This window comes from Camelus bactrianus, unplaced genomic scaffold (assembly GCF_048773025.1).
Source record: "Camelus bactrianus isolate YW-2024 breed Bactrian camel unplaced genomic scaffold, ASM4877302v1 HiC_scaffold_43, whole genome shotgun sequence".
In the NCBI taxonomy this organism is placed as follows: Eukaryota; Metazoa; Chordata; class Mammalia; order Artiodactyla; family Camelidae; genus Camelus; species Camelus bactrianus.
This window is the reverse complement of record NW_027413959.1, coordinates 7,151,563-7,166,407: the sequence shown is the minus strand read 5'-3', so window position 1 is coordinate 7,166,407 and position 14,845 is coordinate 7,151,563. Positions and strand designations below refer to the sequence as shown.

The following is a 14,845-nucleotide window of genomic DNA, read 5'->3' as shown; positions in this document are numbered from 1 at the left end:
CTGGGACATTTCATTGGGCCTTGAATCTCCAGACCTCTTTACTCACAAAGGCAGAAAAGTTAGGTGAGCCAGCTCAGCCTTTATTCCAACTTCCTAACCAAAATGCTATGAGGTTGAAAATATATTTCTCAGACTCTTCTGCAGCAAGGGTTCCAGATGTGGCTTTAAAAATGCCCATCAGAGATTGAGATTTACAAATATTAACTACTATATATAAAAATAGCTAAAAAAACTAAATTTCTTCTGTATAGCACAGGGAACTATATTTAATATCTTGTAATAACTTTTAATGAAAAATAATATGGAAAGGAATTCATACATATATATGTGTATATGAATGACTGGAACATTGTGCTTTACATCAGAAATTGACACATTGTAACTGACTATACTTCAAATAAAAATATATATATATATATATATATATAATGCCCATCAGCAGCTTCTGAGTGTCACTTAAAGCAGAAACCCAGATGATTGGAGGGAAAGGTGGGTGGAGGAGCTACGTTATTTTGCTGGGGTGGATGCAGCGGGCCTGGCAGAGATCTAGAAGGAATGCTCACAACAGCCACTTACTGATCTGCAAGTGAGTTTTGGTAATAGCTTCCTGAAATCCTCCCCACCCCTCCTGATGAGCCAGGTGTCTGGCGTTTCTCTGGAAATCACTAGGCACAGCCTGGGACTCAAAGGTAAAAATTAAAAACTGCAGTAAGGTAGCGAAGAGGCTGGCAGGACGTGTTGGACAAAAGTAGGTCAGAATCAACAAAGAATGGGGAGGGGATACAACGTGGGCTGAGGACACTGACTACAGTTGTGGATTGTCTGTGTTAAGGACTCTGAGTCAGTATGAGTAGATGGATTGGTGTGGACTAAAATGGTGGCCATTATTCAGATAAATATGTGATTTGGAATTTATTAATTAGAGGAGGGATTTTTTTCCCCCTTCAACATTGATCATTCCTAGGGAGCAGAAAAATACTCTGCCACACAACATCTAAGTGCAAAAGAGATGCTACGGGATGGTGGTGGTGTGAAAAATTTTAGTCCCGCAGTTCCAAGGTTTCCTTAATGAGGTTCACAGCAGTTGGTACTTAAAATAAAATAAGGTACTTATAATAAAGACATCATCATATGTACATATCCTTAAAGATACACATATGGTGCTATAAGTGGGCCTGAAATGTGTTCTACATTCTAAAATCCAATGAAATAAAATCAGTAGCTCAATATGCCTCTCGGCTCTATAAACATGATGTAGCTAATGATCACAGAAAACAAGATCAGCTAGTAAATTTGAAATTTGTCTTTTCCAGTGTCAAAGATAATATTTTTTGCTTTACTTAAAAAGCATTTTTTTAATTAGGACTGTCAGTGTCCATTGGTATATGGGGTTCAGTAGATATGTTCAGATATTCTAGACAGTGAATCAGAGCAAAGACTGAGTTTTAGACAGTAGTTAAATGCCTCACCCGTGTAATCAGCATCCACATATTGCTATACTGAAAATCCTTAAAACTGAGAACTTCATTAAAACAACTAAAAGAAAGGGAAAAAAATAGCCACAGTCTAGTGGAAGATTTGTAACGTGTAAAAATGACAAAGGGCTATTCATGAGCATATTCTTAAAAACCCCTACACTTTAATAAGTAAAACAACAAACGGACAACAGGTTGCACACTTCTCCCTGTAGGAGAAGCCATGCAGATGGACTCTTATTTGAATGGGGCTGGAGCTGTAGAATTAGTTACTCTTGCAAGTAACTCAGTTAAAAACAAATGCAAATGGGATACACTTCTACAATATCTGAGTAAAAATCTTGGAAAACTTACTCCTCTGTTAAGCAATGACAATGGGAAAATTTGTTAAAATTAACCTCTGCAGAACTCTGGAAATTTAACCAAGGCTTCCAGCAATAAGGGGAATGTTTATTTGAGAAAAAATAACAGCTAAATCTCCATAAAGATAGTCAGTTTTGTCATATCGTAACTTGATCTACCCCCATCCCCGTATCCTCACCTAAATGGTGGCCTTTAAAAGCAACAGTCTCACAATCAAGGAAGGGGCAGAAGTGATTTGAAGTTACCCAAAAAATCCGCCCCCAGAGAGCTGTCCCTAATTCACCTATCTCAAACTCATGCTGTGCAAACAGCCTGTCCCCAGAGTGTTTGTGGAAAACAATCAGCAGTGAGTAACTTTACAACTGCATGAGGCAGTGGTACCAGTACAGGCTAATTAGATGCTGACTAGGAAACTTAGAAGGCAAAATTGTGTATTGAGACTTTCTGGGGGTGGAGGTAGGGTTAAATAGCTCCAAAAAATTCTGAGAATTGTAGAAGTCCGTACACATGTGTGGCATATGGCAAGGAAAGATCTGAGAAAATCTTAAGCCTTCAACTCTGGCTGAACTTGAGGTTCTGCATAAGCAAGAACTAAAGGCTACAGAATAGCTGCAGACTGCCTGCCGGTGCTGAGGGCATCCCTCAGCACGCAGGCACACAGCCACCTGGCAACAGCTCAAACGATTGGCTCCAGGCATTGAAAGAATTCACTGTCCAATCATTATTACAGTGATGACAACTAGGCTTTCTGCACACATACAGATCTCATGGCCATGCATGATAAAGAATACAGACTTTACAGAATTTGTTCAGGAAAGTAACTAAATAAATATCTGCAGCAGCAATGACAATGGAAACAATGATAAACCCTGGAGATGAGGAAAATCTGGCTTTCAGATCTGCCATATTGTAATATTTTAAATGTCCAGTTTTCAACAGAAAATTACAAGATGTACAAAGAAACAGAAAAGTTTGGCCATAACACAGGGGAGAAAGTAGTCAATAGAAACTCCCTGAGGAAACCCAGACACTGGACTTACTAGACAAAGACATAAATAAGGAATTACACATATGATCAAAGAGCTAACCGAAACCATGCCTAAAGAATTTAAGTATGTGAACATCTCATTGTACAGAGAATATCAATAGATAAAATTTACATTAAAAACCAACTGGACATTCTAGAGATACAAATATATTGACTAAAATGAAAAATTCAATAAGAGATTTCTCTGTAGATATGAACTTGTTGAAGAAAAAGTCAGTTAATTTAAAACTACTGAGATTATCCAGTCTGTGGAACAGAAAGAAAAAGGAATGAAAAAAAATGAACACTGTGTCAGAGATAGGTTGGACACCATCAACAATACCAATACACATATAATGTGAGCGCCAGAAGGAAGGAGAGAAAAAAAGGGGTAGAAAAAGTATATAAAGAAATAATGGCTGAAAACTTCCCAAATTTGATGAAAACATTAATTTGTACATCCCAGCAGCTCAACAAACTCCACGTGGTATGAACGTAGAGACATCGAAAATAGGCACATCAGACTAAGTGTGTCAAAAGAGAAGAACAAAGAATCTTGACAGCAGAAAGAGAAAAGAGGCTCAACATATTCAAAGGCTCCTCAGTAAGACAGTTGATTTCTCATCAAAAACCATGGAGACCAGAAGGCAGTGGGATGGTATCGTCAAAGTGATAAAAGGAAAATACTGTCACCAAGTATTTTATAGCCAACAAAATGATTCTTCAAAAAAAAAAAAGAAGAAATTAACACACTCCTACAAAGTCTGAATCAATTGCTAGCAGGCCTGCCCTACAAGAAATACTAAGGATAGTCCAGCAGGTGTAAATGAAAAGACACTCACCTGAAAAATAAAGAGCACTACTACATGAGTAAGAAAATAAAACAGTATAAATACAGTATTACATGTACGTGTTTTCTTCTATTTGATGTAAAAGACAACTACATAAAACAATACTTATGAAACAGTGTAGATGCACTTATAAATGCATAAAGGTGTAACTTGTATGACAGTGACAGCATGAGGAGGGGGAGGGAAAAGATTGATATCAAAGCAAAGTTTTTGTGTACTATTGAAATTAAGTTGGCATTCATGTGAACTAGATTGCTTTAAAACAATATGTTAATAATAATCTCCAGGGCAATGGAGGAGAAGGAGGAGGAGGAAGAGGAGGAGGAGGAGGAGAAGAAAAAGATAAAATAAACAACAAATTAAAATGGCACACTTGAAAATGCCTACTTTGTACAAAAAAGTGTAGTAATAGAGCATTGGGGAAATAAAAAGTCATATAGAAAGCAGATAGCAGATGTAACTTCAACCTGATAAGAAATTACATTAATGTAAATGAATTAAATATTCTAATCAAAATAGTAAAGGCAGAAATAAATGGAATAGAGAATAGATGAATAACAGAGAATAATCAACAAAAAGAAAAGTTGGTTCTTTGAAAAGATCAAGAAAATTGACAAATTTTTAGCTAGTACTGAAGAAAAAAAGAGAGAAGGTTCAAATTACTAAGATGAGAAATGAAAGGAAGGATGTCACTACTGCCCTAACAAAAATAACAAGGAATATAAGGGAATACCATGAATACTTGTATAGCCAATAAATGAGATAATCTAGATGAAATGGATAAATTCCTAGAAGGATATGTGACTAAATCTAATTCAACGAGAGATAGAAAACTCAAATAATCCTACAATAAGTAGTGACTGAAACAGTAATCCAAAACATTCCCACAAGGAAATGCTAGGCCAGTATGGCTTTGCTGGTGAATTCCATCAACTACTTAAAGAAAAAACAAAAACAAAAAACAAACAAACAAAAAAATGCTTCACAAACTCGTCTAAAAATAAAGAGGTGGGCACACTTCCCAATTCATTCAATGACACGAGTATCACACTGATACCAAAACCAGACAAAGGCATCACAAGAAAACTAAAGACTATCTCTTATGGATATAAATGCAAAAGTCCTCAACAGAATAAAAGCAAATCCAATCCATTAACATATAAAATAGACCACAATTCAGTGGGATGTATCCAGGTATGCAAAGGCACTTCAACATACAAAAGTCAATTCATGTAATATGCCATATTAATAGAATAATAGATAAAAACTAGGAATAGAAGAGAACTTCCTCAACTTGACAGAGAACATCTATGAAAAACCTGGAGCAAAGATCATACATAATGGTGAAAGACTGAATTATTTCCTCCCAAAATCAACATTGTACTAGAGGTTCTAGTCAAAGCAAACAGACAAAGAAAATAAAGCCTCTAGATTAGAAAGAAAGAAATAAAACTATTTCAATTCCAGATGACATGATATTATACATTGAAATCACAAGGAATCCACAAAGAAAAAAGAGAGAGAGAGAGAGAAAAAAAATACTATTAGAATTAACAACATAGTTTGACCAAAATTGTAAGACACAAATCGATATATAAAAAAGTAATTATATTTCTATACAACAGCAGTGAATAATCTAAAAATAAAATGTAGGAAACATTTTCATTTACAATAGCATCAAAAAGAATAAAATACTTCGGAATATTAAGAAAAATATGTGGAATACTGAGGAAAATGTCTGAAACTTGTATATTGAAAACTAAAATACTACTGATAGAAGTTAAAAATGACCTAAAATAAATGGAAAGCTCTTCTGTGTTCATGGATCAGAAGCCTTATCATTGTTAGGATGGCATTTGTCCTCAAAATGACCTATAGATTCAATGCAAATCTGGCTTTTTGGGAGAAATGAGCAAACTGTTCCTAAAACTATGGAAATGCAAGATACCCAGAATAGTCAAAACAATCTTGAAAAAGAACAAAGTTTGAAGTTTCCAAATTCAAAACTCAGTAACAAAATGGTAATCCATACAGTGTGGTACTTGCATAAAGGACACACAAATAGATTGAGAGAAAAGAACTGAGAGTCCATAAACAAACTCTTACATGTAGCCAGTTAATTTTTCGTAAAGGTTCCATGACAATCCAACGGGAAAAAAGTAATTTTTACAAAAATGATGCTGGGACACCTGAACATACACCTGGAAAGAAAGAAAACTGAACTTTTATCTTAACACCATTTATGAAAATTAACTCAAAATAAATCACAGACCTGAAATTATAAAACTTTTAGAAAATGAACAATGAGAAAATCTTCAGGATTTTGAAGTACAAATACTTCTAAGACATGACAGCAAAAGCACAAACAACAAAAGAAAATATATCAAGTGAACTGGACTTCAGTAAAATTAAACACTTCTGTGCTTCAAAGGACTTCATCAACAAAGTAAGAAGACAATCCACAGAATGGGTGAAAATATTTCCAATATTTTCCCTGATAAGGGACTTTTTATCCAGAATAGACAAAGGAGACTTAAAACATGAAAATACAAAGACAAATACAATTAAAATGGGCAAAGAATTTGAATAGATGTTTCTCCAAAGAAGACATACGAATGGGAAATAAGCACATAAAAAGATGTTCAACATCAGTAGGCATTAGGGAAACAGAAATCAAAAGCACAATGACATGCCACTTCATACCAAATAGGATGACAAATATATATGATATATGATATATAAATATGTATCTATAAACTCGGTAATAAAAAGTGTTGATGAGGATGTGGAGAAACTGGACTCCTCATACATTACTACTGGAAATATAAAATGGTGCAGTCACTTTAAAAACTACTTTAGCAATTCCTCAAAATGTTAAAAGTAGAATACATCCCAGCAATTCCATTTTTTGATATATCCTGAGAAGAACTGAAAATATGTGTTCACACAAAAACTTGTCCATGAGCATTTACAGCAGAATTATTCATCATCAACTGATGGATGGATAAGCAAAGTGGTGTATTTATAACAATGGCATATTATTTGAACACAAAAAGGACTTTGGGTACTGATATATGCTACACCATGGATGAGCCTTGACAACGTCACACTAAATGAAAGACGACAATCAAAAAAGGCAGCATACTGTATGGTTCTACTTATATGAAATGCCCAGAACAGGCAAATCTGTAGAGACAGAAAGTAGAGTGGTGGCTGCTGGGGTCTAAGGGAAAGGAAGTTTAGGGAGTGACTTACTAAAGGGTACTGTTTCTTTTTGGGAGTGATGGCTACAAAACCCTGAAATGTACTTAAAATCCTAATGCACAATTTCAAAGGCTGCATTTTATGGTATGTGAATTATATCTCCATAAAGCTGTTACTCTTGAAGCTGAGCCCACATATGGAGCAACTGGCCCAGCACTGACTGCCGCATCTGGAGGGGGAGTGACCCACCCACCCACCACAAAGGAAAGGATCACCTGACCCAGTGTTGGAGGGGTGCAATCTTCTTGCCGAAAGACACTGTGAGCAGCACAGACAAGGGGGCAAACAGAGCAAGGTGAGTTTGTGAAACAGGGCGAAGACACAAAGGCCTCTCAATAAAACCATTAAGAGCACACAGTCTCTAGGAGAACACATCTTTGTTTTTAAAATCTTTTTATATCTGTTTTATTCCTATTACATTTTTAATCTTTATTTTTAAACAGTCCTATATGTTTACAATTCTCATTTCATTTATATTCTCTTGGTTTTGATCTGTTATTTATTAGTCACAGGTTTCAAATATTGTATTTTGAATTTTCTCTTCTTTTTATTAAGATTCTTAAAAGATATCTCAACTCGATTCCTATTCTGCTTCAACTTGCTCTTCTATTATTGATTATACACTCTTTTCAAACCTTCTTTTCCTCCATTCTTTTAAAATTCTCTCTCTCTCTCTCTTTTAAGTTTTATTCCCACATAGGCTTTAGATAGATAAATAAATAAACTCCTTTAAGGACCACAATAGATAACTGATACTCCAAAAGCCACAGGGCCAGATAGATATGAACAGAATGAAGAAGCAGAGGAAGTCCTGCCAATTAAAATAGCAAGAGAAATCCCCTCAAAGAACGATCAATAAAATAGACATTGATGGCCTACTAGATCAAGATTTCAAAAAAGAAGTGATCAAATTACTGAAGGAACTAAAAGAGATAGTCTTTAGAGACATAAAATATATCAAAAACAAAATAGAAGCTATAAAGAAGAGCCAAGTAGAATTGGTAAATTCATTGGCTGAAATGAGATCTGACCTAAAGGCTGTACAAAGCAGGCTAGATAATGCAGCAGAACGAATAAGTGACCTAGAAGACAGGACAACAGAAAGCACCCAATCAGAACAGCTGAGAGAAAAACAAATATAAAACAATGAAAACAATATAAGGAACCTATGGGATAATATAAAGCATGCCAATCTATGCATAATAGGGGTACCAGAAGGGGAAGAAAGAACAAAGGGGATGGAAAAGGTAATTAAAGAAATCATGACTGAAAACTTCCCAAACTTAAAGAAGGAATCAGACACCCAAGCACAGGAGGCTCAGAGGGTCCCAAACAGGAAGAGCCCAAAGAGAAACACGCCAAGATATATCATAAATCAAGATGGCCAGACTGAAGGATAAAGAAATGTTCCTAAAGGCAGCAAGAGAAAAACAAACAGTGAGTTACAAGAGAAGGCTCTCAGCTGATTTCTCTACAGAAACACTACAGGCCAGAAGGGAGTGGCAAGATATATTCAAAGTCCTGAATGAAAAAAAGATGCAGCCTAGGATACTTGCTCCAGCAAGGCTATCCTTTAGAATAGAAGGAGAGATAAAGAATTTCACAGAGAAGCAAATACTAAAAGAATTTAGCAACACTAAACCCATGCTAAAAGAAATATTGAAAGGTCTACTCTAAATAGAAAAGAAGCAGGATGCTACAGAAATGAGAATTCATGACTGTGAAAGTATTTTTCCTTTCTTCTTTTTTTTTTTTAAATCTTGTTCTCAGTAGGATGGGTTTGAGATTACATTAATATCTGTTTAGTACACACAGTTACAGTAATTGGTTAACAGACTTACAAAAAAGTGTAATCACAAGCCAAAAACTTACAAGTGAGTCACAAAAACTAAATACAATACAAAGGAAAATTACCATACCACAAAAGGAAGAAGAAAGGAACCAAGAAGAAATACCAAATCAACTGCAAAAATAAGTTGAAAATAGCAATAAACTCTCATCTATCATTAATTACTGTAAATGTTAATGGTCTAAATGCTCCAGTCAAAAGACAGAGTAGCAGACTGGATAATAAAGCAAGAACCTTCAATACACTGCATACAAGAGACACACTTTAGGGAGAAGGACACATATAGATTGAGAGTGAATGGACGGAAAAGGATATTTCATGCAAATGGAAATGCCATAAAAGCAGGTGTAGCAGTATTGATTTCAGACAAAATAGACTTTAAAACAAGGGCCATAAAGAAAGATAAATAAAGACATTTTATAATGATTAAAGGATCAATACAAGATGAAGATATTACAATCATTAATATATATGCACCCAACATGAGCACCTAAGTACATTAAACAACTACTAACAGAGATAAAGGGGGAAATTGATGGGAATACAATCATTGTCAGAAATTTTAACACCACATTAACATCACTAGACAGATCTTCCAGACAGAAAATAAATAAGGCAACAGAGAAATTAAATGATACAAGAGAATAATTGGATTCAGTGGATATTTTCAGAGCATTACAATCCCCCATAACAGAATAAATAATCTCTTAAAATGTGTGTGGAACATTTTCTAGGATTGATCATGTACTTAGTCACAAAAGAAGCCTCAACAATTTTAAGAAGATAGAAATTATCTCAAGAATCTTTACTGACCACAATGCCATGGACACTAGAAATCAACTTCAGAGAAACAAAGGAGAAAGAAAGGAAAGCATTGAGATTAAACAACATGCTATTAGAAAACCAATGGGTCGATGATGTAATCAAAGTTGAAATTAAAGAATACCTTGAGACAAATGAAAATGAAAACACAACCACACAAAACATATGGGACACAGCAAAAGCAGTGCTAAGAGGAAAGTTTAGGGTAATGCAGGCCTTCCTCAAAAAAGAAGAACAATACCAAATAAACAATCTAACCCACCAGCTGAAAGACAAGAAACAGAAGAGCAAAAACACACAAAAGTCAGCAGAAGGAGGGAAATAATAAAGATCATGGAGGAAATAAATAAAATAAAGATTAAAAAAATAGAGAAAATAATCAATCAAACCAAAAGCTAGTTTTTTGAAAGAATAAATAAAATCGAAAATCCTCTGGCCGTACTCACAAAGAAGAATAAAGAGAGAGCACAAATTTGCAAAATAAGAAAGGAAAATGGAGAAATTACAACAAATAACATAGAAATACAGAATATCATATGAGAATATCATGACAAACTACATGGAAAAAAATGGATAACCTAGTGGAGATGGACAAGTTTCTGGAAACATACAGTCAACTAAGACTGAATCAAGAAGAAACTATCCACTTGAACAAATGGATCACTAGGAATGAAATTGAATTAACAATAAAAAACCTCCCTACAAATAAAAGTCCAGGACTGGACAGCATCACCGGGGATTTCTACCACACATACAAAGAAGAACTCATACCAGTCCTTCTCAAACTCTTCCAGAAGATTGAAAAGAAGGAATATTCCCAAACTCATTCTATGAAGCCACTATTACCCTGATACCAAAACCAGGCAAAGACACCACCAAAAAAAGAGAATTACAGACTAATATCACTGATGAACACAGATGAAAAAGTCCTTACCAAAATACTAGTAAATAAAATCCAACAGCACATAAAAAAGATAATACATCATGCTCAAGTGGGGTTCATCTCAGGGACACAAGGGTGGTTCAACATATGAAAATCAATCAATGTAATACTTCACATCAACAAGAGAAAGGACAAAAACCACATGATCATCTCAATAGATGCAGAAAACTTTTGATAAAATTCAACACCCATTTATGATAAAAATTCTCACCAAAGTGGGTATTGAGGGAACATATCTCAACATCATAAAAGCTATAGATGAGAAACCTACAGCCAGCATAGCACTCAACGATGAAAACCTCAAAAGATTCCCACTAAAATCTGGGACAACTCAAGGATGCCCACTATCACCACTCCTATTCAACATAGTCTTGGAAGTCCTGGCCACAGCAATCAGGCAAGTAACAGAAGTAAAAGGGGTCTAAATTGGAAAAGAAGAGGTAAAAGTGTCACTATATGCAGATGACACGACAATATATATAGAAAACCATAAAAGGTCCACACAAAAACTACTAGAGCTGATCGAAGAATTTAGCAAAGTAGCAGGTTACAAGATTAATGTTCAAAAATCAGTTGCATTTCTTTACACAAATGATGAGTCAACAGAAAAAGAAAGTAAAGAAACAATCCCCTTTAAAATAGCACCCAAAGTAATAAAATATCTAGGAATAAATCTAACCACAGACGTGAGAGAATTATACACAGAAAACTATAAACCATTGGTGAAGGAAATTAAAGAAGACTTTAAAAAATGGAAAGGTATCCCAAGCTCTTGGATTGCAAGAATCAATATTGTTAAAATGGTCACACTGCCCAAGGCAATCTACAGATTTAATGCAATCCCTACCAAATTATCCTGGACATATTACATAGAACTAGAACAAATCACAATAAAATTTATATGGAACCATCAAAGACATAGAATTTCCAGGGAATAACTTAAGAAAAAAAGAAAGAGGCTGGAAAAATAACTGTCCCAGACTTGAGACAATTCTATAAAGTTACAGTAGTCAAGACAGCATGGTATTAGTACAAAAACAGACATACAGCCAAATGGAACAGAATAGAGAGCCCAGAAATGAGCCCAAATACTTTTGGTCAACTAATATTCAACAAAGGAGGCAAGAATATACAATGGAATAAAGATAGTCTCTTCAGCAAGATAAACATAAGACAAGATACAATAAACCTCCTAGGAGAAAATACAGGCAAAATATCTGACATACATCTCAGAAATCTTCCCCTAGGGCAGTCTACCCAAGCAATAGAAATAAAAGCAAGAATAAACAAATGGGACCTAATGAAACTTACAAGCTTCTGCACAGCAAAGGACACCTTAAGTAAAACAAAAAGACAACCTACAGAATGGGAGAACATTTTTGCAAATGAAACTAACAAAGGCTTGATCTCCAGAATATATAAGCAGCTCATATGACTTACTAAGAAACAACCAAATAACCCAATCCAAACATGGGCAGAAGACCAAAACAAGCAATTCTCCAAGGAAGATATACAAATGATCAATGGGCACATGAAAAAATGCTCAATATCACTAATTATCAGAGAAATGCAAATCCAAAGTACAATGAGGTATCACCTCAAACCAGTCAGAATGGCCATCATTCAAAAATCCACAAATGACATATGCTAGAGAGGCTGTGGACAAAGGGAAACCTCCGACACTTCTGGTGGGAATGCAGTTTGGTGCAGCCACTTTGGAAACAGTATTGAGTTTCCTCAAAAGACTAGGAATAGAATTGCCATATGAAACAGGAATCCCACTCCTGTGCATATATCCTGAAGGAACCCTACTTCAGGATGACAGCTGCACCCCAATATACATAGCAGCACTATTTACAATAGCCAAGACATGGAGATAGCCTAAATGTCCATCAACGGATGACTGGCTAAAGAAGTGGTATATTTATACAATGGAAAACCACTCGGCTATAAAAACTGACAATATAGGGCCATTTGCAGCAACGTGGATGCTCCTGGAGAATGTCATTCTAAGTTAAGTAAGCACCGTAACAAGGAATAAAGAGAAGTTACCTCTAAGTACAGTTATTTTGATTAAAATATACATACAGAAAGCAAGTCACCCCCACGACTGCTGCCAGGAGGAGCATCTGAATGTAATAGCCCAGCCCAAGCAAAGTAGATTCCGACCTTCTCTCCGTAGAATTTCCTGTAGAAAGACAGAAGGTAGTTTCAGAAGACACACATATTCACTCTGTAGCTTCATCCTCATGTTAATTTCTTTTTTCTTTGTTTTTAAGGTGGGGCATAAATAGGTTTATTTATTTGTTTTTTAAATGGAGGCATTGGGGATTGAACCCAGTACCTCATGCATGCTAGGCATTCACTCTACCACTGAGTTATACCCTCCTTCCATCATACTAATTTCTGATTCTAAATCAAGGGGGCTTTAAGTTTAAACCTCTGACTCAATTCACACTTAAAACATATGCGTTTTCACAACAGCCCCCAAATTCTACCGTGAAATAAGAAGTATTTTACGTATCATAGAAATACAGATCACTGGTTCACCTGCTGAAGAGAGATAAATGAGAACAGAGCAAAGGAGGGGACGAGGCCGACTCCGGAGCAGATGCAGGGAATCATCACCACTCACTGGACAGTCTGGCACATTCAACAAATCCCACCAAAGATCATTCTTAACAGGCTTGACACAAGTGGACTTCAACTACTGGCTCAGTCAACTGAGTCTGCCTTATCTCGGGAACTTCCCTGAAGCAAATGCATCGTAAACCACAGATAATAAGGAAATGGCTGATAATGATAACAACTGGGAGTGCAATGTCTCTCTGACAAAATATTTATAAAACTCATGTAGGAATGGGAGAGGGCAGGAGGGATGTGGCTGAGTAAGGAACTGCCCTGTATTCTTTGTATCTAGCTCGTCGGCTGTTCCTAGGTTTCAAAAACACTTCAATGTTACTCAGTTAAGCTGGAGTAGACGGAACAGGCCAGGGAGGCAAGATTAGAAGAAAGGAGGCAGGGCACGAAGCGGTGCCAGGCTGGTCCTGAAAGGGAGACAGACACAGACAGGCAGACACAGAGGGCTTAGGGATGAGGCGGAAAAATGAGGCGGGGGCTCAGGTGTGTTTGCTGCTGCTGCTACTTCCCTCAGCTGGAGCACTGCTGACGCGGCAGTGCTGGGTAAGACCTGTGACTTTCCTCAGCTCTGAGTTCTCTCGGAAGCTTCCGGCTCAGTCTGGAGCTGAGATGAGCTCCGAGGGCTTAGCCTAGGGGGGACTCAGCTCTGAGAACAGCCTGGAGTCCTGAGAAACTTCACGCAGGAACCCCTAGGGCTGGACCAGCGCTCACAGGGCTGCTGTGAGACCAGCTCCATCGTCAGAGACCTGGGCGTGGACCATTCCATGGGGAAAATGGCTGAGCCCGATGCCAAATCAGATAGGAGGGACAAAGTGTGTTCATTCTCATGTGACTGGTCTTTGTGGCCTGGCTCACAGATGGCAGGCTCAGGATGGTGTCTGGCAGAGAAAACCCTGGCAATGGGTTTGAGATGTCTTGGACTCTTTCTTGTTAAGCTTTTTGTAATACATTGTTATCAACTATCCATCCTGAAAATGCCACATTCAAAACTGAAAGAATGTTAGAAGTTGCTTGCTCCAACTGGCCAATGGTAAACACAACCTGCTACAGTTAGAGAGCTGGTCAGGCAGCCTCTGCCTGCATATTTACAATGACGGAGAGTTCATTACTTCCAAAGGTTACATGTCGGCAAGAATGTCAGAAAGAATTTTTGAACCTTAAACAGATGTCTGCCCCCTAGTCCTTGCTGAAAGGCTAGAAATAATGAGGATCCCTTCAAATGTAGTTTTGTCTGATTGTTATCTCTCTCTGTCAAAAACACCCCAATTCTTAACATCAATTTTTCAAAATTCAGCTTTGATTTCTTTTTATCAAACTTATACCATATATTCATTAAAGAGTCAAACAGTTCTCGAACACCGATTGTAAAAAGGAGCAGTTCCCAACAACCACCCCATTTCCTGGTCAGAAGCAACAATGTTCAGCTCCTACTGCTGACTCTTGGAATAAAAACTCCCTATTTCTGACTAATATCCTTGTAACACAGCCTACTGACTTTTTCAGCTTTATGTATCACCTATTTAACTTTCTATTTTGGAAAATGAATATTAAGCTCTCTTTCAAACCACATCTCCTCTACACACCCAAACCTTCATTCTTCCAAACTTTTGA

The 14,845-nt window shown here is 36.6% G+C and overlaps 1 long non-coding RNA gene across 1 annotated transcript in view; it reads right to left on the bottom strand.

Moving 5' to 3' along the window:
• The window catches only part of LOC141576891 (uncharacterized), a 49,744-nt gene that overhangs the window by 29,112 nt on the left and 5,787 nt on the right, over window positions 1-14,845 (bottom strand). Inside the window, exon 3 of the long non-coding RNA XR_012505313.1 lies at window positions 12,683-12,782. This is a non-coding gene — a long non-coding RNA (uncharacterized LOC141576891). The remainder of the gene's footprint in view (window positions 1-12,682; window positions 12,783-14,845) is intronic.